The sequence below is a fragment of the Meles meles genome, chromosome 20 (assembly GCF_922984935.1).
Source record: "Meles meles chromosome 20, mMelMel3.1 paternal haplotype, whole genome shotgun sequence".
Classification (NCBI taxonomy): domain Eukaryota; kingdom Metazoa; phylum Chordata; class Mammalia; order Carnivora; family Mustelidae; genus Meles; species Meles meles.
In genome coordinates this window covers 32,021,884-32,049,423 of record NC_060085.1, presented here as the reverse complement: position 1 = coordinate 32,049,423, position 27,540 = coordinate 32,021,884, and positions in this window count along the sequence as shown.

Below are 27,540 nucleotides of genomic sequence, written 5' to 3'. Positions count from 1 at the left end.
GAGAGATGCCTACAGTTTCTAGCAGGCACTGGGGCCATCTGTCTCCAGCGGGGGGCCAGCAGTGGATTATTACTCATTAGTCCTGTGACCTTGGTTCAGTCACTTCCTCTCCATGGGCCTCCACTTCTTGCTCTGTACCAACCACCATTTTTATTTATTTATTTTTTAATTTGATCTTTTTATACTCTTTTTTTTAAAAAGATTTTTATTTATTTATTTGTCTCAGAGAGAGAGACAGGGAGAACACAAGCAGGCAGAGCGGCAGGCAGAGGCAGAGAGAGAAGCAGGCTCCGGCTGAGCAAGGAGCCGGATGTGGGACTTGATCCCAGGACGCTGGGATCATGACCCAAGCTGAAGGCGGAGAGGCTTAACCAACTGAGCCACCCAGGTGTCCCCCCGTGTTTGTTTGTTTGTTTTTAAACCAAATGTTTATTTAGTTCTTACTTTGAGCCAAGCCTAGTCTGCTGCTGTGGATGCTGTAGTAAGAACCCGAGTTCTCGGCCTTCAGAGGGCTTACAGTCTGGCACCGAGCCGTCTACTGTGAGAGCCACAAGCCACATGTGGCTATTGAGCACCTGTCATGTGGCTGGCCCAAACTGAGTTGTGCTGTAGGTATGAACCACATACTGGATTTTGAAGACTTAGTATAAAAAAAAAGAAAGAAAAACACACCTTTAGTAACTTTTTGTATCAATATGTTGAAATGGTCATACTTGGATATTGGGTTAAATAGGCTAGGTGAATAAAATTAATTCAATCCGCATCTTTTCATTTTTAAAAATGTGGCTGCAAGACCATTTAAAATGACATCTCTGACTTGCATTTTGGTTCTCTTGGGCAGTGCTGATCTAAGGAGGAGAGACAGGCAAGAGACGCCATGTACACACGGGGCTGTGCAAGTGTGCTGGTGCCGTGAGGGCAGCCCAAGGAGGCAGGTGACCTTGTCACAGGGGTTCCTTGAAGGATGCAGAAGAGTGAGTCAGGTGAAGAGTAAGGAGAGGAAGGACCTTCCTGGCCAAAAGAATAACAAACACGAATCAGCAAGTTTGAGGAGAAGGAGGGCTGGCGTGGTGGAGAGAGGTGGGGGAGGTCCCCTGGCCCCTGTGATCCTGAGGGATTGTTAGAGGGGATGAGCAGAGGGAGAGCTCATGTCCTTGCATTAAAATATCAAACTGTGTGGCTGAACAATTGGCAGAATCCTTAGGGAAATGGAGAGATCCAGTTATGTCTATGGATGGTGTTTTCAGGTGGGATCTTGTGAACTCCCATCCGAGGTGAAGCAGTCAGCACTGCTGACCCCGTAACTCACTGGAGCTGGGGAAGCAGGGCCACACCAGGCTCCCTCCGTAACCCAAGGGAGGCAGAACTCCAACAAGGGACCCAGGGGAATCTACAGAGTGGGATTGAGTTGGATCTGGAAGAAGGAACAGGGTTTCATGAGCAGAGAAGGCAGGGCAGGCTCTTCTAGGTCACAGACGAGACGGTGTGCGTGACCATATTCCAGACTCTCGATAGGAGCTCTGATGGCATTGTCTCGGGCTTGAGCAACACCGTAACCATTATCTTCATTTTACAGATGACCCTGACATTGGGGAGGGAAAGAGCATGCCTGGTCTACACATAAATATTCATGGGCTCTGTTAGAAAATAGTGGACGAGGAATTGGAGTGTAAGTAGGTCTGATTCCAGAGGTCCTGCCTTTCACACAAGTATTGAAAACACAAGTTTAATAACATGTTTTTCTTGTTTTAAAATTTTTTTAAAAAGATTTTTATTTATTTATTTGATAGACAGAGATCACAAGTAGGCAGACAGGCAGGCAGAGAGAGAGGGGAAAGCAGGCTCCCTGTTGAGCAGAGAGCCTGATGTGGGGCTCGATCCCAGGACCCTGGGATCCTGAACTGAGCAGAAGGCAGAGGTTTAACCCACTAAGCCACCCAGGTGCCCTTGTTTTTTAAATTTTAAAAGGCATTTGAAAACTGATATTTATCCAATGTTTGCCATGGACCAGCCTATATGCATCCAGGGGCTATGGGCATAGAAACTTTGACTAGATTTTCTGGGTTTATTTTATTTTTTTACTTTAAAAGATTTATTTATTTGTGGGGGTGGGAGGGAAAAACAGAGAGAGAGAGAGAAAGTGTGAGCATGTGAGTTGGGGGAGAGGCAGAGGACGAGGGAGAGAATCTCCAGCAGATGTCCCACTGAGCGAGGGGCCTGATGTGGGGCTCGATCCCATGACCCTGAAATCATGACCTGAGCTAAAAGCAAGAGTCAGATGCTTAACTGACTGCACCACCAGGGTGCCCTGAGACTTTCTGGGTTTAAATTCAGCGTCCAACACTTCACCTCTCTATCTCAGTCTTCTCACCTGAAAAATAGGGATGATAATCATAGTTTCTTCTTCAGGGTGGTGGTGAGGATTCAGAGACTTAAGTCTTGTAATGATGGTTTGTAAATAAAAACCATTTTATTTACCCTCTCACCATGACACTATTTTGTCCCTTTCCCAGGTGACTTAAGTCTGTTACCTAAGGTTACATGGAATTTAAGTGGCAGAGCCAGGATTCAAACCATGCTCTTTTTTTTTAAAGATTTTATTTTATTTTATTTATTTGAGACAGAGAGAGAGAGAGAAAACATGAGCAGGAGGAGAGGGGCAAAGGGAGAGGGAGAAGCAGGCTCCCCACTGAGCAGGGAGCCCGATGTCAGGCTCCTTCCCAGGACCCTGGCATCATGACCTGAGTCCAAAGCAGATGCTTAACAGACTGAGCCATCCAGGCGCCCCACAAGCCATGCTCATTCTGACTTTTCTGACTCTTCATGCCCTGTGTTGCTTTTCAGTTTGAGTTACAGTGACAAGGATTCACGTTCTAGGTCTTTTCTCAGTGGCCTGATCAAAAATATTCCAGGGGCGCCTGGGTGGCTCAGTGGGTTAAGCCGCTGCCTTCAGCTCAGGTCATGATCTCAGGGTCCTGGGATCGAGTCCCGCATTGGGCTCTCTGCTCAGCAGGGAGCCTGCTTCCTCCTCTCTCTCTCTGCCTGCCTCTCTGCCTACTTGTGATCTCTCTCTGTCAAATAAATAAAATCTTAAAAAAAAAATTCCACCAAAATATTCCATCAAAATATTTACAAATTCCATCAGAAATATTTACAAATAAGTCAAAAGTGCCCCTTCGCATCTTTCCTCCTCTTACCACATTCACCCCTTACCTTCCCTGAAAATGGTGGATGATGCTTTTGTAAGCCTAATGTCTTGGCCAAAGCCATCCAAATTTTAATACCCGCCTTCCCTGCCACATTTCTTTTCTTCTCTTATTCCTGACATTGCCACCTGAGATTAACTGCCTGGAAAATATTCTCATGAAGCAAAATGGGGACAGTTTGAGGCATGGAGAGACCTGGAATTGGAGCAGTTGCTCAGCTCAAGTCAATACGGAGCTACAGCAGAGATCAGAAAAGGTCATTAAGACCAATAAAAAAAAGGAAGACCTCATTCCAGAACCAGTTATAACCTTGACCCTCCCGGAAAACACGATGGCTTGGTACAGAAGTGGCAAGAATAGACTTCCATTCATTTGTACAATTGAACTGCCTGCTCCAGGGGTCTATAAACCTTTCCTTAAAAGACCAGACGGTTAAGTAATTTAGATTCAGTATTTCCCATAAGAGTCCAAAGGGATTTTAGGCTTTGTAGGCCATTCTGGTCTTTATCACAATTCCTCAACTCTGTTATTATAATTCAAAAGCCATACACAATCAAGTGATTGTGGCAACATTCCAAAAAAACTTTTTATGGCCACTGGAATTTGAATTTTATCGAACTTTCACATGTCAGGAGGTAATTGTTTGTGATTTTTTTTCAACTACTTAAAATGTGAAAACCATGGGCTGCATTTGGAAAACTGGCCATAGTTTGCCAGTACCTTGTTTCACTGTGCCAGGTACAGTGTGAACAAATGGGCACAGCCTTTACCCTCACAGAGCTGACAGGAAGTTGTTCGGTTTTCTCAAAATATGACACACTTTAATGTTTCACCAAAAGGGGTATCTGTGCTCAGGAATGTTTGGGAAATACTTGTTGAAATACTTCAACTTGGGTTGAAGCCAAGTTTCTTTACTACAGGACTTCTCGGAGCCTTTAATATGATAACACATGCTGTGAACTTCCAAGGAAAACTTAGAGGGCCAGACTTATTTGACTACAAAATCCTTTTACCCTTTCTACAATGAACGGTCCATGGAACACACTGGGAGGAAAGCCCCTTCTCTTCTCTGTTTAAATGGGAAGATGAAGTTATCTGTCAAGACCACCCTCTCCCCTCCTTCCCAGTTGCCTTTCCACTGAGCTGAGAGATGATCCTGAAATTGATGTTTCCTTCTTCCTAGGGTCATTGTCTCTCTTCCAATGGTCAGAAAATATTTTATAATTACCTCTGTTCTTTTGCTGAAAAGATGGAAATAATAAAAAGAAAGACTCATTTGATTATTTTCTAAAGCACATCGTGTTACTTCTCATTTGGTCATGCAACCCCTGGTTGGATTGCTTGGTAGTGTTCATGGCTCTGGGTCCTCCCAGTCCTCATGACTCCTCTCAAGCTCACCCCACCATCAACTGTTGGATTTATTTCCAATTTTACTCTTTGCAGCTGTATAATTGCTGCTTTAATAATTAAACTTCAAAGCTCATCTGACCTTAAGCTCCTTGGGGCTGAGGCCCACATGCTAAAAGAGGCTGAAGTGAGTCTGGAAAAAGCTCCAACACATTAAACCAAGGTGTGAGTTGTTTAAAAGCAAACATGAATACTAGGATTTAGTGAGACCAGTTTCCATTAGAATCAGAACCTTTCAAGAAACTCATATAATATGAATGATTCCTGAGGCCTCAGGTGCTTAGGGATTTAAGAGTAGAGTCATGTCTTATGTAGGAGTTAGTGTTTAAAGTCAGCACATAAGGCAAAAATTGTGTAGAGTCAAAATTCCCCTGGAAAAATCCTTTAAATCATCAAAAAGTGCAAAAAACCATGACTTTGTGTATATTCTGCAGTGTCTTAGAAAGTCTAAAAAGCTAGAAAGTTGTTTTCCCTCTAGTGCTGTGTGAGTTCCCTGTTTCTTAGTTTAGTAGCAGAAGAAGGAGCTGCATTTGGAGGCCTTGCTGTATCAACACCTTCTTGCCCTTGTCAGTGTTGAACTTCCCTGAGAGATACGCCCCTCAGATGTGGCCTGTTTGCCCTGTAATGTCTTACCATAAATGGGTTTAAATAAATCACACTGGAAAGGATAGTTTTATTTTTCAACTGTCCTCCTTGGAGGGTCCCTGATTTCCTTTGAGTTTAAGTTCATTTATCACCATCATAATGTCCTTGGCATTATTGTGACACTACAATGTGTTCATAGACCCTGGCTGGATGCTCTAACCACCATCTAAGAAAGATCCTGAAAAGGGCATGGGTAAAACATAAGGATGAGGACTATTGGTAAGGTCCATTTCAGCTGCAAGGGCAAAAAGAAGGAAATAAACAAGGTGAAATGAAGCAAAATAAATATCTTACTCTTCTCATTGACCCTGGCTTCCACCTCTTTCCTCACACATATACAGAGAGTAGAGGGAAGGAGGAAAAAATGTCTTGTTCTTAGATGGTAAATCCTCTTCTTGTAGGTTCAGCCCCTGGCCCCTGACTTCAGAGTCTATACCCTGATCTGTACCCCAGAGCATGAACACCCCCTCCCTCATGGAGTCACCAGAGGGGACTCTCGGTTGTGGCTGGAAACATCTTTGGAGCCGCGGCCAAATGTTCCATCCTGACCTATTGTCACCAGCTGACAGCTGGAGCGATTTCAGGCACTGTCTCATGGATAAGGCAGTATTTGAACAGAATTTTTAGAGGAAGAAGAAGTTAGGTGTGCTTAAGTTGGACTGCAGGAGGGATTTGAAATGCCATTTCTGGAAGACGGAGCATTTGAAAGCAAAGACTCGGAGAAGTCCTCTAGGTAGGGGCCTGCTCTAAGTCAGCTGTATTTCCCTGGGATTGGAGAGCATAGGAGAACTTTAATCATATTTGTTGGCATGAATGGCATTTCTGGGGGAGGGTGGACGTTTTTGTTCAGTGAGAATACAAGGAATATGAAGATGATTCAGGGGAAAGAAGGGTCAGATCATGATGGGCCTTGAATGGTATCTGTAGGGGACAGAACAATGGCCTCAAAGATATTCACGTCCTAATCCTTGGAACCTGTGGATAAGTTAGATGACGTGGGAAAGGGGAATTAACAGATGGAATCAGAGGTACTAATCTACTGACCTTAAGGTGGAGACATTATCCTGAATTATCTAGGAGGGCCCCCTGGAATCACACATTTTTTTTTTTAAAGATTTATTTATTTGACAGAGAGAAATCACAAGAGAGGCAGGCAGAGAGAGAGGAAGGGAAGCAGGCTCTCCGCTGAGCAGAGAGCCCGATGTGGGACTCGATCCCAGGACCCCGAGATCATGACCTGAGCTGAAGGCAGCAGCTTAACCCACTGAGCCACCCAGGTGCCCCTGGAATCACACATTTTATGAGTGGAGAGAAGCCAAAGAGATAGAGACAACCAGAGAGATGGCAGTGTGAGGAAGACCCAGCCTGATGCTGCTGGCTCTAAAGATAGAGAAAGGAGAGGCAAGCCGTGGAATGGAGTGGCCTCTTGAAGATGGAAGGAACAGAGGTGAGTGGAGATGGGTGTGTCAGGTGACTTTCAGCTGGACCCACCCAGCTCTGGAGTGTGAGTTAACACCTCAGAGGGGATCCGCCCTAGAGGCCAGGGACCTGGGCTTTTCTGTTCCGATAGCAGTCCTCAGGAGTGGGGTCGTCACTCCCAGGCATCTTTAGACTAAGCAGGTCATCGTCCAAAGGCAGGTCTCTGGAGATAGGCACAAGTGTGGGCATTAAGAGCCAGTCCCCGCAGAAGCCGGGGGAAGGCTCAGGCCTCCTCAGGTACAGGAGGATCTGGGGAGGGGGACAAGAGCATCTATGACTCATGATCTGGAAATGAAAACATCGTTTATTCTTGGGGGTTAAGGAAGCCCATCTCATCCTCATTTGCCAGCGAGCCATCTTCACCCTTTTCCCTGTGATTAAAAAACAAAAACAAAAATAAAAACACCTCAAGATTCCATTAATAGAAACTTTGGAACAAAGTTGGGAACGGTGGTCTAATTGCATCAGTAAATATATAATGTGCCGCGGGGCGATCATCTTCTGTTCCCGCTTTGGCTTTTCCTCTGAACTGAAGGATTGCGTGAGACTCAGGTAAACATTTCTTTCCTTACTGATATGTTTTTAGAGGCTTGTCCGCACTTGGTATTCAAAAGAGCTGGAGGAAATGATAGTGAAAAGCAGGGAAGCTTTTTCTGTAAATATAGTGGGTCTGTGAGGAAGGGGAGCGATGAGGTCTTTTCACTGAGATTAGAATTGGAATTGAATACAGAGATCCTCTCGATAATATTAGTATAGTTAACTCATCTGGAACACTCAGCTAGACCAGGCCTTGTGCAAAGAACTTTACACACCTGCTCTCACTTGATTTTTCACATCTCCACAACATAGGAAGAGTTATTATCTCTATTTTATAAAAAAAAAAAAAAATTAAATCTCAGAGAGGTGAAGTTTCTTGCCCAAGGTCACTCAGCTGGTAAGGCACAGAGCTGAAACTTTAATCCGAGATCTGAATAATTGTGCGACAGAAGCATCTGAGAGCCCGAAAAAGGACCTTAAGAGCCCTGGGGGCCCGAGGGCTCATTTCTTCACTAAGAAAACAGCCAGGAAATAACAACAAAGATTGGAGGTGGGGAGAGGAATGTTCGTAGTAAGTTTGTATACAATAATTTAAATGCCATCATACAATCCTTCATTCTACAATGATTTATCAAGCTCTAGTTTCATGCCAAGCCCTAGACCAGGCACTGAGAATGTGATTGTATAATGGTTCCTGGCATGATGGGACTAGACTAGACTAGACTAGAGTCTAGTTTGAGGAGATGGACATTAAATGATTTAATATTCTTCTCTCTCTCTCGACACACACATATATGTGTATATAATAATTATGCATCCTATCATTGTACTATATACGTGATATATATACATATATGATTTATGTACACATACATATAAATATATTTGTGATAATGATACAAAGAAAAAGGCCACAGTATCAGAGCAAACATTCCTCACCTAGTGTGGGGCTGGGTGTTCCAGGCAGGCGGCGCAGAGGAAGTAAGGTTAAAACTGTGGCATGGAGGGTGAACGAGGAAGGAGAAATGTCAGTGAGAAGGGACAGAGAAGGCCACCAAAGCCTGAAATGGCTGCCTGCTCCCTAGCATGGGGATGCGATCATTTAAGAGGGGCTCAGGTGACCTGAGCCCATTCAGATGCTCAGTGCACAATGACGTCATCAATAATCACGTAAAGATACCAGGACTTGAATGTATAGAGAACATTTCCACATGCCGGACTCCATGCCAGGTACCCTACATAAAGACTGAATTCCTATAACACTATGAGGTAGATTTTTGTTATCATCTCATTTTCTGGATGAGGGAACTGAGGCACAGAGATGCTTACTGTTATCTCCAAGGGCACAGAGCCAACAGATAGCAGAGTCAGGATTTGAAGACAGATCCTCAAGATTTCAAAACCCACACTCAGAAACTTGGTTCTGCAGCCACCTAGAAGCCTCCTGACCTGAACAATCACTGAAGGCCGTGGGTCATAAAGCCTGAATTTCCCAACCAATCCACCACTCCCCTGTTTCCTATCCTAGTAAGTGGCACTGTAATCCTTTCATTTGCTTGAACATGCTAGGCGTTGCCCGTGACGTCTCCAATTGTTTCTTGAATCAAAGTCAACTATTGCCATACTCTGTCAGTTTTACCTCCTAAATTCACCCAAGGTGCTCTCCTCCTCTCCATCTTGAACCAGCCAGTGAGTGAGGCCACCACCGTCCTTCTCCAGGATTCCTGTCACAATTTCCTAGCGGATCTTCCTGCCCTCATGTCCAATCCTTCCGCCCTCTATCCACCCAACCGTCCAAATGGTCTTATTAAAATGGAAATCTTCCATTCCTAACTCATCTGTAGCATCTACCAGGTGCCAGGCCCTCCTTTAAGCATCTTACACATAGTAACTCATTTGATTCTTACAAACTCGCTAGGATAGAGTGGCCCCCTTAGGTTCCCCACAGAGTTGATCTATGCCAGAATTCAGTCAGAAGCCCTGGAGGCAAAGATTTTTCTCTCAAGAGAAAGAGAATTTCAGCTTTTTTGAAGGCTTGCCTATAGTTAAGTTCTGTGCTGTGCATTTCAGAGGAATAGAGGCATCAAGTCTAACCTGATTTTGTCCCACCATGTCTGGTTCCCTAGATGTTCCAGAAAAGAGTTCTTCCCTCTTGATAACAACTGCCAGCTCCCAGGGCCCTGTGTCTCTGCAGATTCAGCCTTCTACCTTTTTTGTTTTCATCATCTGCCTGATTTTCTTAGGTTTTAAAGGGGGCAGAGACATGCACACTTTGGAAATGGATTGGGCCCGGTCCTCCAGCCTAATAAAAATATAATTTGAGAGAGACGTTTTTCCAAGTAAAATTTCTCTCTCTCCCCACACACACACATGGGTGTATATATGTGTCTACAGTTATCTCTATGTGGGTAAACAAACAGCTCTAACCACGTGCACGTACACACATGAGTGTATGTATACGTCTAATACGTGCATACATATATACGTACACACATTCTGGTCTTCCACTTCTTCTTATTTTCTCGTATATTAGTGGTTCCTTCAACTTATTAAGTATTTATGTTTCTTTGTTGGATGTCACTTGTAATTGTCTCGATATTTCCCTTCACGTATCCTCTTCAGAAATATTAATCTTTACACTTCCCAAGATCAGTAGCCTCCCTGTTTGGGGATTTGAAATGAAACATGAGTCTATTGCTCACTCTTTAAAAAAGACTCCCCTTCAAGAAAAGTTGGAATTTAATTTCATTTGGCTGGATTTGTGGGTTGGAGGATTGCTGGAAATATTTTGGAAATGAGTTTTCACTGATTTTCTGGGGAGAGAATCTGTATTCTCTAGGGCCAAGTGTCACAGGCAGGAAGCAATGCTTTTTGAAATGAAGACGAGCAGAGCCGTTCATCCCGGGCAAATCACAAGCAATCACGCAGCTTCCAGGATCAATTAGATTTGTCACAACATTGGTCTAGGAGGAGGAGAATTTGTTATTCCCCGAAAGCCTTCAAATTGCATGGGGTTTGTTGGGAGCTGAATATTCCTGAACTTTAGGCTTAGAGGCTGCTTGGCAAGTTCATGTCACACAGGGGAGATCAACCCAACACGCTGGGAGGTTTATAGCATGTCTTTTTATGGTGAAACGGAAGAGCTCTAGACCCAGCCTGCCTGGGGTTCAATCCCCACCTCTGCTGTTGGTGGTATGACCTGGTGTGAGTAAGTTAGCCCCTCAGATCCTGGCTGTCTAATGAGGAGCACAAAAGGACCAACCTCCTCGAGGTGCTGTGAGGATATTAAATGACATTGTGTATACAAAACACTTGGAATCAAAGCTGATCCGTGGGAAATAATGAATGCTTTATGATTACCCATGTTAACAGTCTGTCCGTGAATACCTGCCTTAATTCCGCTGTGTTTCCCAGACCTCCTCTGGCACCTGGCATGGAATCAGAACTCAATACATATTAACTGAGTGAATGAATAAATAATTTGGACAGAGGGAAGGTTGTGAAGGTACCAAAAGCCAAATAAGGAAAGCCATTGCAAGGAAGGAGTACTCTTGGTGAGGGACAGTAGAAGCATTTCCTCGCTCAAGAACTCATTCATTCCTTGGAATAACCACAGGAGAAGGATACTAATCAACCCCCATTTTACAAACGAGGAAACCGAGACCTACTCCACCAAGGCCACTGACCTAATAAAGGCTGGAGCGGTCTTTCCAGGTTTGTCTAATTGTGGGGCTGGGCTCTATTTCCAAGGTGATCGGTGGAGGCCGACTGAGTCTCAGGTGCAAAGAGGCCACATTTATCCTCCGGATCTCCTTGCCCTTCCCCCGTTTTTGCTATCCTCTTCTTTTTTGGACAAATTCCAGCGTAGGATGCCCACTTTTGTATCCTTCCCTTGCATTGTCCCACCCGTATTTTAGCTGCAGAGAAATGACAGTAAGAATAGGGGTGATGGTTACAGAGTGGCAGCACATGCTTCATATATAAGGACAAAGCGTGTACTTGATCTTCTGCCTTGGGCACACATGCAGTGCCCATGTTTGCGGTGCACGAGGAGGGAGGGTGCACCTCCTCTCACACTGTTCTGGCTGCTTTCCATACTGTGCCGTATCTTATTAAATGTTGCAACAACAGCAACGACAACGAAAAGCCAAGGGCAAGAATCATGCCATTCATCAGTGCATTCAACAAATACTTCCTGAGCATCTCCTCTGTGCTGGGCACTGTTTATGCTCAGGGTAGTGGCAGAGAGCTGAAATGGTGCTCAAAGTCAATGACTGACTAGCTCAGGGTTATGAAAGCCCAGCTCCCTTGCTTTCAGCGGGACAAACTCTGAAGTATAATTCCCCCTCCCCAGTGCTCCCTAAGGGATCAGGCCAACAGGGCAACTTTCTTTCTTTCTTTCTTTTTAAAGATTTTATTTCTTTATTTGATAGACAGAGATCACAAGTGGGCAGAGAGGCAGGAAAAGAGAGAGAGGGGGAAGCAGGCTCCCCACCGAGCAGAGAGCCCAATGTGGGACTTGATCCCAGGACTCTGGGATCATGACCTGAGCTGAAAGTAGACGCTTTAACCCAGTGAGCCACCCAGGCACCCATGGCAACTTTCCACGCCATTGCAATCCATTTACCCTTTCCCTCTTCCCTGTCTTGCTTTCCCTCCTTCCTCAGCAGCTTCTCCTGGAAGCACATCCTTAATAAATCACTTGCAAATGAATTCTCATTTCAGGGTTTTCTTGTGGGGAACTTGACCTGAGACTTTGTCAGTGACCCCTGGCATCACCTCGTCATTGGGTTTGCGCCATCACCCTTGACAAATAATTCTTTTTTTTTTTTTTAAGATTTATTTATTTGACAGATAGAGATTACAAGTAGGCAGAGAGGCAGGCAGAGAGAGAGAGAGGAGGAAGCAGGCTCCCAGCCAAGCAGAGAGCCCGATGTGGGGCTCGATCCCAGGACCCTGGGATCATGACCTGAGCCGAAGGCAGAGGCTTTAACCCGCTGAGCCACCCAGGCGCCCCGACAAATAATTCTTGAGGCAAGGAAATTCCAAGGGCCAGACTGCCTGCTTGAAGCTGGGGAGGAGAAAATTCATAGTGGACCTTCACATTTCAATAAATTATCCAGTCTATCTCAAACTGCTGAAGCCAGCCATCTTCCAAGCTATGTGTCAGGGAGAGGCTATTTATTTTGACCCTGAGTCAGGAGAGGAGTGTGACCTCCCAGCTTTCTTGGTTTTGCCAAAGAGCTATAAAGTCATCAGACATGGAGCTGTGACTTTTTAACGGCCAGAAGGGGCTGAACTAGGAGCTACAGGAGCTTCCACGAGGGCATACAGAGCCCAGATTTATCCTGCAGTCAGGAACAGTAGCCCGCAGCCCTTTTGGGGCAGGAGACAAGGCCCTGAGCCCTTAGGAAGAGGTCTGTTTCCTTCTGGAACTTCAGTATGTTAAGGACGATATGATTCTGGACCTGGCAACACTTTCTGCACATGTCTCTATACTGCCGAAAGGTCTTTTCTTCCTCCCAAAATAGCTTCTCACTCTTGAGCTGGTGGAGTAGATCACAGGCAGGAAGAGAGGGGGAAAAAAGCCAAACTTTGCTTCTCAACACAGCAACTTAACTAGAACTCAGATACTCCTCGAACTGAAAATACCACCGGTAACTCCCAGGCAGTCATCCCTTTGGTTAGTTCTAGATCTTTCCCATTCCAGGGCTTGCTGTTCCATAAATAGTCATGATTTCCAGGAGTGAGTCCCCAGCTGCAGGAGGTAGAATGCTAGTCCCCCAGAGACGTGCAGACTCCAGTCCCCAGAGCCTGTGAATATGTGAGTCTACAGGCAAAAGAGTCTTTGCCATTGTGATTGGGTTCAGGATGTTGATCTGGGGGGATTTCCCTGAATTATCTGAGTGTGCTCGATGTGATCCCAGGGGTTCTTGCAACTGTAGGAGAGAGGCAAAAGGTCAGAATCACAGAACAAGCTAGGGTGATAAAAAAGGCTATTGGAGCAAGGCCATGTCTGAGAGGCAGCTGTGAGCTGAGAGACAGGCAGGCAGCCTCTAGAAGGGAAAAGGCAAAGGACAGCCTTCCCCAAGAGCCGCAGAGCTCCTGAGGTGCAGCTCGGCCAACACCTTGATTTTAGCCCCACAAAGGCCCTTTATGGACTTCTGACCTCAAGAACTGTAAGTTACAATAATAAACTGGTGCTGTTTTAAACCACCGTGACTGTGATCATTTGTTACAGCAGCTCTGGGGCGCTAATACCTTGACCTTCCGTCCCTTCTGAGTGAGCACGCCCTGTTAAAGCCCCATGGCTTACATTTCTACCTGTGTGCTGAGCTCTCCTTAGCCACGGCCAGCCCTGATCTCTCTTAGCACGGTGCTGTAGCTCCCCGTGGGCTCTCCATCTCCATGCTCCTCAGGAACCTCTCACAGCACAGGTACTCTCCACTGTGTGACTTGTTGGCCGGATTGCCAGCAAGTTGCCAGCTGGCCACACTTCCAGCAATGTGTGCTGCATGAGATGATTTCAGTGGCTTTGGAGGATTTGGGGGTGTTCTTTTGGGAAATGACAACTTATTTGTGTTTCCAAATTTTATGTGAGTTGTAAGTTGTGAATGTCATGGAACTTAATGAACAGTGGTGGTGGTGGTGGACTTCTCTGCGGTTGTTTCTTTTTCCTTTTTTCTCTCTTTCTTCCCTCCCCTCCCCTCCCCTCCCCTCCCTCCCCTCTCCTCCTCTCCTCTCCCCTCCCCTCCCCTCCCCTCTCCTCTCTTCTCCTCTCCTCTTCTCTTCTCCGTGATTGTTTCCAGGGCACTGGTCTGCTTCTGTATAATAGGTTGCTCCCAACAGAAACCTACTGTAACCCAGGTAACCTACCTTTTGTGTCTCCTCCATTACCTTTACCATCCTCAGTTCAGGCCCTATGATCACTCACCTGAATTCCTACAGCATCTTCTGTCAGACCTCCCAGTCCCCAGCCCTGCTCTCCACGAATCCATCTGCCCTTGCTGCCGAAGCAAAGCAGACCTGATTTTGTTACTTTTCCCTAAAAGTCTCCAAAGTCTCCCTGTTGTCCTCTGGACAAATTCTAACCCCCCTCACCAGTCATGGATGGTCAGAGTCAGATCCGATCTAATGTACTGTTTAGCTCGGGGACTAATTTCCACTCCACACACTTCCTCCCCACCCTACCCGGTACCAGACAACTTCCGTTGGTCTTGCTCACTTTCACTGGGCAGGACTAGCTTCTTCCTGCCTCCCTGTCTGTGCTCATGCCATTTCCCCTGCTTGGTGTACAGGTTTTGGCTTTCTTTGCCTACATAACTGCTACTTATCCTTCAAGACAGTTAGTCTGGGTTCTCCACAAAGCAAATGCTAACACAAGATTGATATAAACATTCAAGAATTTCTTTTCAGAGAATATGCCTGTGTGTAAAGACATTGGGAGGGACCCAGAATAAGGCTGGGAGAACCATCGACTGCCAGGCAGAGACAGACAAGTTTGAATGGAAACATCCAGATTGCTCCGCAGTCTAAGAAAGTTTCGGCAACATCATCAGGGAATCCTTGAGCCAAGGTCGGCTCCCAGGACAGAGTCTTGTATACTTGCCACATGGAGTCCAGAAGGGAGGAGCCCGGGGGGTGGGGGGACGTCAGAGGCATACTTGCTAGGATGGAGCCCAGAGCCCAAGCACATGGGGCCCTCAGCCATCTTCACCACCAACCCCCCGCCCCAGTGGGAGGTCTGCAAGGGGCATCCTCATGGCCACCCAAGACTCAGTGTTGTGTCACCTCTTTCAGACTTGCTCTTTCTCTCCCAACCATTTCATTTGTGGCTCTCAGCCTTATGGGTGCCTTTGTGATAACACTGTTTTCACTGTATGGTCTTTGTCCTCTATGTTCGCTAGCAAGATCTTTCCAAGCAAGATGATCTCCTCTCTGTTATCTTTCAATTCCTAGTTGTACCAGAGGGTGTGGCACAGGGTAGAGGCTCAGGAAAAGCGTGATGCTAAAAAGAGGGAGATGGTGTCAAGGCATCATTCCCACTTCACAGAGAAGGAAACTGAGGCTTGTGGGGATGGCTAAGCTAGAGTTAGTCTGGGGTGCACTGGGGATTTGAACACAGATTGCCTGTTTCTACTTTGGGCACAAAACCTTCAAGGGTAACTTGGAGGTAGGGACTAATGGACAGTTTTCTTCACCGATCATTCTGCTCTGGAGTCCAGGGTCAAAAACTCGTGACTGGAAATAGTCAACAAGGAAATCTATTGATTCAAAAATGAAGTAGACTTAAGGTTTATCTAGATATTCTGGACACAGAATGAAATTTTAAAAATAAAATAAAATAAAATGCAAGCTTCTTTTCTTTGCTTCCTTCTGTGTATCAGAATCCTGTTCTTTCCTCAACATTCTAGCAGATTCTGCTGGTGCCCCTCCGTGACTTCTCAGCACCAGTTCTCCACCCAGAAAGATCCTCACTGTGAGTGTCTCAAATCTCTGCCTGGGGGCTCTTTCCTGGTGGTGGGAGCTTGCTTGGCCCAGAGCTAGCCAACAGCACCAGCCCGCTCATGCTCTCAGGACCAGTCCTTAGCCTTGGACAGGGAGCTGGTGGGTGAACACTGCGGCTTCCTCACCCTCAGCTGGGGCAACTGAGGCACACTTCACGTTCTCCTATAGTTCCCCAGCTCAGCTGAGCCCCAGTTACCCAGAGTGATACCTGTTTGAGGACAGATATTGGCAGCCTTCCATTCTGGCTCACTTCTCCACCCCCCTACCCACATTTGTGGAACGAGTTCCCAAATAAATAAACTACTTGCACTCAAGTCTTTGTCACGGGGTCTGTTTTGGGGGCACATGAGCCAAGATGAAACCCTAGTTCCACTCTCACCATGTTTCATCCACCTGTCTCTTTTGTCTGAATCACCCTTTGAAACTGAAGGCTAGGCATCCTTATTCCCATTTATAGGTGAAGAGATCGACACTCAGGCAGGTTAGGAACCTGCCCAGCATCCCCCTGCTTCTGAGAGGCGGGGCTGGAATATGAGTGCTGTCTCTTGGACTTCGGACTCAGTTTCTCCACCACTGGGTAGGCATCTGGGCTGTGACACTCAACAGACTAGGCATGAATCATGGTGTGACTTTGGACATACGACCCCAGCTTCCTGGCCTTTAAAACGCACCTCATGATCCCAACTTCCTAGGGTCTTACTTTTTTCTATGGATATTTATTCATCATCCATTATTTTATCATTCGTATGTGCTGTATTACGCAGTTTTGCCCATATTTCATGAATTACCTTTCGAAATGTGATTTTTATTTTTTTTAAAAAAGATTTTATTTATTTATTTGACAGAGAGAGAGATCACAATTAGGCAGAGAGGCAGGCAGAGAGAGAGGAGGAAGCAGACTCCCCGCGGAGCAGAGAGCCCGATGCGGGGCTCGATCCCAGGACCCTGAGATCATGACCTGAGCCGAAGGCAGCGGCTTAATCCACTGAGCCACCCAGGCGCCCCTCGAAATGTGATTTTTAAATGGTTGCATATTAATCCATCTTATGAGCATATCTTAACTTAGTTAACCATGGCTCTACTGTTCGGCCCTTCTGCCTCTCTTTGCTTCCCCTGTCAATGAAAGGGTATGCTTCCTCCCTCCTCACTCTTCCTTTTGCAGGCTCCCAGTCTTCCCCACAGGGGTCAAAATAATTCTATTGCCTGGAGAAGTAGTCTGGGGGTCACAGTTCAGGTTTCTAAGCTTCTCCCACTGCTAAGAGCTATTCAGATAGAGAACCCAATGATGAGTAAACAAAATCCCATAGGGTCTGTTCCTGTTCACATGGCAACCTGACTACCAGCTGTCAGGCAAGGTTTCGGGGCTGCTCATTTAGGGGACTTCACTGCGGGGACCTGATTAACAATCCTTGGCTGGGGGAGGAGGATGGTAGAGGTATAAAAGCACATAGTCCAGGGGCTGCTTCCATGCCCCCCACCCGCAACCAAACAAAACAAGTCCGTCTTTGAAGCTTGAATGAGGGGGCACTCTTTATTATCCTCCCCCAGCCCCAGCAGCTGCTTAACCCAGAGTTGCAAATAATATCTGTCTGAAGACCTTTTGTCTTCAAGTTTCTGCCTGGCTGGCTTTCAAAAGCTTCCCCAGCCCGGGGTTCAGCCCATCCCTTGCAGGCACATTCTGTAAGTAGAACCACAGGAAGACACAATAGGCAAGAAACAGCAGTCGTCAAAAACACAAGCAACTGGGAGACAGAAATCACTTCCTTTTGAAGCAGGTTACTGTGTTGAGGTCAGAAACAAGTGGTTTAGATCCCAGTTATCCTGAACATAGGATACAATGGGGCCTAAGCTGTCTGATGCAATTAGATTAACCCTCCCTTTTATTTCTTCAACTTCAGACAAAGGGTCTGATTTCTTTCCTGAAGGGCCAGACATTGTCTCAGGGTGGTTTTGTAGGGTGGTGCAGGTTGTACACTGCACAAAGCCATCTGACAGAGGGGCCCAAAGGGGCTGAGATCCAGACCGTGTATCACTCACCACTCTGACATGTGGTCCCAGAGTGAGAATCTTTCCTAATTAATTAAAGCTCTAAATAGACTCACAGGGCTCTGATGGGGCTGTATTCCTTTACAAAATGCTATCATGGGGGACAATAAAGACAGGGTGGGGTGGGGACAGGGTGAAGGAGGGGAGTTTTCTTACCCAGACCTTACATTTCCAAAGGGCCTCAAATTTAAAATTTTCTCGTGAAATCCAATTAAGCTAAAAAATGTAATACAGAATTGGACAAATAGGGTTTCACAAGTAAGAAAGTATACATTTTTTTTTTTTTTTACGTAATCTCTACCTCCAACATGGGGCTCAAACTCACAGACCTGAGATCAAGAGTCATATGCTCTTCTGACTGAGCCCGCCAAGCTTCCCCATCCACAGCTTTTATAATATAATTTTGGAATGCTTTCATGTACTAGTACAACAGGAGTCTAGGCATGAAAGGCACTTGGAACCACTCTGGAAGCCCGGTTAGATATGTGGTTAGGGGTTGGTTCACTCACCTTGCATTGGAGGGAACTTTTCCCTGTTTATTCTTGCTGTTCTTCCTTTGACCCTTAGAACCAATACTACTGTTAAAGATAAGACAACAGGTCCCAAATGGAGTTGCTTATGCTAAGCCCCATGTCACCAAAATGAGGCTTACCTTAATCACAATATTGGGTCTCCCGGAAATGGAATCACCCGCTCATCGCTAGTTGGGTAGTCTGCCTGACAGACACCTACCATTCTCTGTAAGGAAAATCACCTTGCAACAACCGATTTGCTTTGCTGCCCAGTTCAACTTACTTGTTCCTGCTCCCTTCTGTCTGAAAATCCGAGCTACTTTCCATCGGCTAGACTGGATGCTGCCCGATTTATGAATCACTGAATATAGCCAATGAGATCTTGAAAATGTACTCAGTTGGATTTTTTTTTAAACATTATCTGCTTCACTGGGTTGTAGGATAATCTATTGAGATAATAATGTGGGGTTTTTCCCCTCCAAGCATTTCCCCTTGATCCTTTACCCTGGAGTGGAAGTGGAGGGGGGTGGGAAGAAGTATGGATCCCAAGCCAAGAGCACGAGCTGTGGGCAAAGGTGTTTGCCCCCGCCCCCCCAAGAGCTCTTCAACCTCGAAAAAATGAAGACATTTTCTTCTTCACTCCTGAACGTTCATTACCTAACACCGAATAGCTCAGGCAATTAATGATCTAGTTTGCTGGGGATTTTCCTAATTGCTTTACTAAAAATCCCACATCTTGAGAAAGTCCCCACTTCCAGGCAATGTGGGACTTTTGGTTACCTTACAAGTCTTTGTTAAAACCAATGAATGAATAATAACTTTTATTTTCCAAGAGTCTGCCCTCACTGAAGAGAGGATGCTAGATTTCTTGGAGGCCCACAGAGGGTAGAGCAGTGGTTGGCCAGCTGTTGGGACAAATCTGGCTTGCCATCTGCTTTTTTTTTTTTAATAACCCGAACACTATGAAGCTTTAAAAAAAATCAAATGAAGAATAAAAGCCTGTGACATATGAAAAATTTATGAAAATGACATTTTGTTCATTTATGTAATATCGGTGACTTCTTCAGTGCTTTAACAATAATGCTAAGTGGCTGTGACAGAGATTGCAGGGCCTGGGTGGCTCAGTCATTAAATATCTGCCTTTTCTTGGGGTCATGATCCCAGGGTCCTGGGATCGAACCCTGCATTGGCTTCTTGCTCAGCAGGAAGCCTCTTCTCCCTCTCCCTCTCCCACTCCCCCTGCTTGTGTTCCCTCTCTCGCTGTCTCGCTCTCTGTCCAATAAATAAATAAAATCTTAAAAAAAAAAAAAGTTACTGCTTACGTTCTCCTCTAGGATTTTTATGGTTTCACATCTCTAATCCATTTTGAATTTATTTTTGTGTGTGGTGTAAGAAAGTAGTCCAGTTTCATTCCCTTGAGAATTGCTGTTCAGTTTCCCCAAAACTATTTGTTGAAGAGGATGTCATTTTCCCATTGGATTGTTTTTCCTGCTTTGTCAAAGATTAATTGACCATATAATTGTGGGCTCATTTCTGGGTTTTCTATTTTGTTCTATTGATCTATGTGTCTGTCTTTGTGCCAGTACCATACCGTTTTGATTACTACAGCTTTGTAATGTAATATGAAGTCTGGAGTTGTGATGTCTCCAGCTTTGTTTTTCTTTTTCAAGATTTCTCTGGCTATTTGGGGTCTTTTGTGATCCCATACAAATTTTAGGATTGTTTGTTCTAGCTCTGTGAAAAATACTGTTAGTATTTTGATACAGATTGCATTGAATGTGTTGATTGCTTTGGGCGGTATGGACATTTTAACAATATTTGTTCTTCCAATACATGAGCATGGAATGTCTTTCCATTTCTTCTTGTCATTCACCTCTTTGGTTAGGTTTATTTCTAAGTATCTTATTGTTTTTAGTGCAAATTGTAAATGGAATTGGTTCCTTACTTTCTCTTTCTGCTACTTAGTTATTAGTGTATAGAAATACAACAGATTTCTGTATGTTGATTTTGTATCCTTCGACTTTACTGAATTCGTTTATCAGTGCTAGCAGGTGGAGTCTTTCGGGTTTTCTATGTAGAGCATCATGTTGTCTGCACATAGAGGAAGTTTGACTTCTTCCTTGCTGATTTGGATGCCTTTTCTTCCTTTCTGTTGTCTGATTGCTGTGGCTAGGACTTCGGTTCTGTGTTGAATAACAGTGGGGAGAGTGGGCATCCCTGTCTTGTCCCTGACCATAGAAGAAAAGCTCTCAGCTTTTGTGCATTCGGGATGATGTTAGCTGTGGGATTTTCATATGTGGCCTTATTATGTTGAGATATGCTCCCTCTAAACCTACTTTCTCAAGGGTTTTAATCATAAATGGATATTGTACTTTGTCATAAGCTTTTTCTGCATCCATTGAAATGATCATATGGTTTTTAATCTTTTCTTTTAGTAATGTGGGGTCTCACATTGATTTGTGAATATTGAACCACCTTTGCAACCCAGGAATAAATCCTACTTGACTGCAGTGAATGATTTTTATACTGTATTGTTGGATTTGGTTGGCTAGTATTTTGTTGAGGATTTTTGCATCTATGTTTATCAGGGATATTGGCCTGTAGTTTTCTTTTTCTCCGGTGTCTTTATCTGGTAATAGAATAAATTTCTATTATACATATATATATTATATATTAATTATTATAAATGGAATAGAATAAATTTTGAAGTTTTCCTTTTCTATTTTTTTGGAATAGTTTAAGAAAAATAGATATTAACTCTTCTTTTAGTGTTTGGTAGAATTCCCCTGGGAAGCCATCTCATCTTGGAATTTGGTTTATTGGGAGTTCTTTGATTACTGGTTCAATTTCTTTGCTGATTATTGGTCTGTTCAAGTTTTCTATTTCTTCCTGTTTTGGTTTTGGTCATTTACATGTTTCTAGAAATTTATCCATTTCTTCTATGGTTGTCCAGTTAGCATATAGTTTTTCATAATATTCTCTTATAGCTGTCTGTATTTCTGTGGTGTTGGTTATTATTTAAGGTAAGGACTCTAAATGATTTGTCTGGAGGCCTTACAGAACAGCTACAAGGTAGGTATTCTTACTGGACGGCTGGTGAAAATGAAGTTCAGGGAGGTCAAGAAACAAGCTCCAAGTCATGCAGCTACTGTTTCCATTCCTGAGCCTTCTAAGTCTGCAGTAGGAGCAGCGGTGCCTCGAAGAAAATGTTTAACCATCATTTCTCAAAAGAGTAATGAGTTGCCAGGACTAGTATCCTAGCTTTTCTTCCACAGGCTGAATCTTTAAACACTAGCAATCCCTCGGCCATGACAGACTCATGGCTGGAGGAAACATATTAAGCTTTTCTCCCAGTTTGTTTCCCCAGATATTTGCAACTGATTTTTTTCATCAATCATCTCAGAAGAAACACAGATAGGGCTCCGCTTCATTAGCTTTATCTGAAGCCTGGGGAAGTTTAGCAAGAGAACTGCATTATTTTGAATCATCGGCTTTTCCTCCCTGCGCATTTCCTTGCGTGTAGGAGTACCTGGAATGGAGTCCCAGGGGCTTGTCTGGCTTCCTGATTTGTACATGTGGGAGTCTGTCTCACGTGGAGTCCAGTTCAGTGATAATTCCAGCGATGTAACGAGGTGTGAATTGAGGATTAATTCTCACTCCTGTTACCAGACCTATTGCTGAACAGACTTGAAGATCCAATTATAAATTAGAATGCATTAGAACGTATTCCCGATTTTCACAACACCTCGGGGACTGGAAGAGATGATTTACCTGGGAGTTATTTACGTTTATTGCTTCTTGTTTTCATAATGCCAAAAACTTCCCGTTTGTTATTTAAGGATTCTATTTTTTACCAAATCCTTGCTCTAATGCTCCCGTGTTATCAGCTTATGGAAATGAGCACCTTGTTTTCTGTGAGGGAGGCAAGAGGGTTCTCCCAGCGAAGACGCATCTCAAAAGGGAGTCCGTAAGGAGGTTTTTTGGTTTCAGACTCTCAACATTAGTGGGATATTAAGACCCAGACTTGAAAAAAATAACAATCTTTTTTTTTTCCTGAGTCTAATAAGCAAAACAAACAAAACAAGTAACTATAGACAACCTGAAAATATTAAAGGGCACATAAGTACGCGACTATAAATATATTTGACCTATTTATACATGCAGTGTTTTAAAGTCCAAGGGCTCTGCAAAGTGTTTTGTGTGGATCAACTTTTTTAACCCTTTTAGTCACTTCAGGTAATAAGTAATATTATTACCCCTATTTTATGGATGAGAGACAGGGCACAGAGAAGTTTACCCAGGCAGGGTAAAAGGTGGATGTGGGATTTAGACCCACTCAGGCAGCCTGATGCCAGTTCTCGGACTCTCAGCACTATCCAGAATGATGTTTCTAGGTAGCTCTTCAATCAATGGCTCTGTATGTGTCGTATGTATTACTATAGACAGATTGTATATATCTTATATATTACACTGTGTGTATAGACCAGTGCTCCTCCATTCTCACCATTTAACACCGGTCATAAACATTTCCCCTTGCCATCAATTATTTAAAAAGTAAAGAACGTTTTAAGGTGTAAGGGACCGATGCGTTACATTTGTAGCAAACAAAGTATTGAGATCTCATTTCACATCATGCTTCAAAATAAATCCCAGAGAGATCATAGATTTTTTTTTTTTTTTAATTCTAAAAACAGGGGCACCTGGGTGGCTCAGTGGTTTAAGCCGCTGCCTTCGGCTCAGGTCATGATCTCAGGGTCTTGGGATGGAGCCCTGCATCAGGCTCTCTGCTCAGCAGGGAGCCTGCTTCCCTCTCTCTCTCTCTCTCTCTCTCTCTCTCTGCCTACTTGTGATCTCTCTGTCAAATAAATAAATAGAATCTTTAAAATTCTAAAAACAAACTAAGAAAATGAAGTGAAGCAGGCTCACCAGAGCTTGAATCAAAATCTAGCCCTTTATCAGGTCTGTGACCTGGGCAAGTTGATTAACTTCTCTGAGCCTCTGCTTCTTAATCTGTAAAAATGGAAATGGTACGATTTCTAAATCAGAGAGCTGATAGAGGATTAAATGAAGGAATTATACCCTGTGCCTGGGGTATAATGCAATTTTAGTAAATGTTAGATATTGTTATTTTATGTAGGGATAAAAAAATACCTTGTCCAAAATTTGAGGAGATTAGCAGGCCCCAATTGCCACCTGAAAGATTGATTCTTAATAACCCAGCCTGTCTAAATAACCAGGTCCCCCCAATCTGCCCCCCAGTCTGATAAGAGAGGTTTATTCTAATTGGTAGCTAAAGTGGAGGAATTGCTTTTACTCTTTTTTTTTAAAGATTTTATTTATTTATTTGACAGAGAGAAACACAGCAAGAGAGGGAGCATAAGCAGGGGGAATGGGAGAGGGAGAAGCAGGCTTTCCGACGAGCCGGCAGTCTGATATGACGCTCGATCCCAGAACCCTGGGATCATGACTTGAACTGAAGGCAGATCCTTAATGACTGAGCCACCCAGGCTCCCTGCTTTTACTCTTATACACAATTCAGAATGAGGTAAGCCAGCTTCAAATTAAGTTCAGAAATGAGAATGTCTTCCTTTTTCTCAGCTTACGTTTTTTTTTTTCTTTGTTACAGAATCACAAAAGAAAGGTTTGGCGTATGTGTCTGCATATTTAGAAGAGGCACAAATCTTGTTTCTGTAATGGGTCTCCAGCCTCCGCAGGAAAAAAGCCGACATTACCCGCTCAGCAGAAAGGGTGGGTGACCTCTAGTCCGGAGTCACGGGTTAGAATCAGGCTGACCTACCCACCCAGACGAAGTCAGAGTAGTTTACAGTTCACCAAGAGGACACCAACACTTAAACATTTTGAATTCGCTTGACTTCACGGAGGACCAGTCTGCATGTCAGCCCAGCCCTGCACGGAGCCTGTTGCGGCCTGGACGATTAAGTCGGACCACAGCATTTCATCAGAAAGCATGAAACAGTGTGTGAGAGACCAATGAAGCTGGCAGCACTTCCCAAGAAGTTCTAGAGAGACGGTTCCAGCAACTGTGAAACACCATGTCCCCTGGTTAGAAATTACCTTTGAGAAATGCACACTTGGAACAACAGACTGTCTTGGCCAGTTTGTTGATAGCTTAAGGGAACATTTGAAGAAGGAGGAAAGGCACTGTTAAGAACAGAATAATATGAGAACAATCTAAAATTCATTGACTATTACTATGACAAGATATATATAAAACAACCCTACACAGATTGGGATAGATTTTGTTAAAAACCGCTACTAGCTCAAACATTTGCTTGCTCTCCTTATACATATGGAGAGAAAACACTGGAAGCAGTATAATGTACACACACACACACATATATATACATGTACATATAAAATATATGAATATATAAATAAATATAATATATAAAAATATATCTCCCATCCTGATGTTTTCTTTTTTTGTTAGTATTATGTTCAATTAGCCAACATACAGTACATCATTACTTTTTGATGTAGTGTTCAACGATTCATTAGTTGCGTATAACACCAAAGGCTTTGTTCTTGGTTTTAAATTGGCATCCGTGATTCACTGTCTTATCAGGGAAGTCGCGTGGGTCCTGTAGGAATGTGTGGTCTTGGTTTTCCCTTTCTCAGATTTCTGTACAATCTTCACACTCCTACTGAGTTTTCAGATTTCCTGCTTGGACCAATGCAAGTCCTCCCTGTCACCTTTCCCTAAAGAGCTTTGTCCCTTGTTTATGATGTAATTTGCAGTTTTATCCAATGGCACTTTTTGCTTCAACAGTGACAAACATCAAGTGCAACGGAAGGATCTTGGGAAAATAGGTGAATAAAAGGATGAAAACTCCCAAAGAGAATACCTAGTTTGTGTGTCTGTGGGAGACTGTGTGAGCCGCCATCGGGCACCCTTGTGCGTTAGAAATAGAATGCCCTGATTTTCAACTGGGCTCACCATGTCCTGGAATAAAGATCGCATTTTCAACCCCCTCTGCAATTCAGTGTGGCCACGCGGTAAGCTCTGTCCGATAGAATCAAGCAAATATCTTGAGCGTGGCTCCTGGGACGCGTCCTTCCAGGCAGGGTCCCCATCTTCTTCCTTCCCGCTGGCGAGAATGAGGATAGGATCATTGGGGCTCAAGTTACTAACTTGGATGATGAGAAAAACACATGGGGCAGATGGCAGGTCAGCAAGACAGAGTCTGGCTCCCTGGTGACGGAGAGCTGTCATGCCAGCCCAGGACTTCTCACAGGGTGCTTCTCTAGAAAAAGAAACAGCGATTTTCTTCAGTTGTCTTTATTTTTGGGTTTTCTTTCTTGCACTCAAACCTGGTTCTAACTGATCTGCCCTTCCTCCTGCCCTTCTTTTTTCCATCTTTCCTCTCCAAAGGAACTGCTCCAAGTTTTTGGATTAGGTCAGGGTTTCTCAATGTCTGCACTAGTGACATTTTAGGCTAGGAAATTCTTTTTTTTTTTTTTTTTTAAGATTTTATTTGTTTATTTGACAGAGAGAGAGAGACTGTGAGAGAGGGAACACAACAGGGAGCGTGGAAGAGGGAGAAGCAGGCTTCCCGCTGAGCAGGGAGCCCAATATAGGGCTGGATCCCAGGACCCTGGGAACATGACCTGAGCCAAAAGCAGACCCTTAATGACTAGCCACCCAGGCGCCCCTAGGCTAGGTAATTCTTTGATGAGGCGCCTGTTTAGTGCATTGTGGGATGTTTAGCAAGATCCCTGGCCTCCTCCCATGAAATACCAATAACCCAAGCTCCCCTGAGTTGTAATAACCAAAACTGTCTCTAGACATTGCTCAATCTAGTCAGTTTTGTGTGACTTTCTTTCCTTGTCACTAAAATAAGCTCCTTGAAGACAGGACTGTATCTCATTCATATCTAGATCACTAGTGCTAGGCACTAGGGCATATTCATACATATTCAGCGAGTGCTCATGGAATAGGGAGTGTGTCGATCAAAGGTCATTTCTCCGACCACGTTTTAGGTTTTTGGTATGTTCCTCCCAGACTCTTTAAAATGTGTTCAACTTTGTATTTGAGACAATTTTCATCTTATAGAAATGCTTTCAAGAACAGCACAAAGAACTCTTATGTCCCTTATCCCCAGATTTGCCAGCTGTTAACATTTTACTGCAATTGCTTTGGTATTTGCGCTATGATTTTTTTTCAGAACCATTAGAGAATAAATTGCATATTTTATGCCTCTTTATCCCTAAGTACTTCACTGTATATTTCCAAAAAGAATATTCTTTTCCAAAAACCATAGTAAAGTTAACTTTCAAGAAATTTGACATTGACAGACTTTTGTTTAACCTGTCATTCAAACTCCAGTCTCCCAACTGACCCATTAATACCCTTTATATTACTTTCCTCCAGTGCAGAATCCAGTCTAGGGGCAGGCATTACATTTTACCATTCTGTTTCTTTCTTCTCCTTTAATTTGAACATCTTCTCAGCCTTTTATGACATTGAAAATTGTGAAGAATGTGGTGCAGGGCCTTTAAAAATAGGATACTTGGGGTGCCTGGGTGGCTGAGTGGGTTAAGCCTCTGCCTTTGGCTCAGGTCGTGGTCTCAGGGTCCTGAGATCGAGCCCTGCTCGATCGGGCTCTCTGCTCGGCAGGGGGCCTGCTTCCCCCTCCCCCCCCCCCCCCCGCCTGCCTCTCTGCCTCCTTGTGATCTCTGTCTGACAAATAAATAAATAAAATCTTTTAAAAAAGTGCTAACCATAGGATACGCATCATGTTGAGTCAGCCTTGTGTTTCCTCATGACTGGGTTCAGATTGTGCATTTCTGACTGGAAAACTACGGAGGTGATACTGTGTCCTTTCAAGCGTCGTACCTAGAGGCACATGGTGTCCATCAGCCCTTCCCTGATGGGACTAATTTTGATCACTAGGTCAAGGTGTTGTTCCGTCTCTTCACTGTATAGTTAACATTTTTATCCCTTCCAATTCATCCGCCATCTGTGAAGATTTCCCAATTCCAACATGCCCTCGAAATTTGTCTTAGTGCTAGGTATCCTATTCTAAGCAAGAGCCCTCCTTTTCCCCGTTGATTACTTTACACCTGCTTATTTTCATTACAGACTTGTGCATTCCTATTGCCAATTGTTTATAACTCATTACTAGCCTTAATTATTTTGATGCCTAAATTGTCTTCGATTTGGCCACAGCTATTTCCTG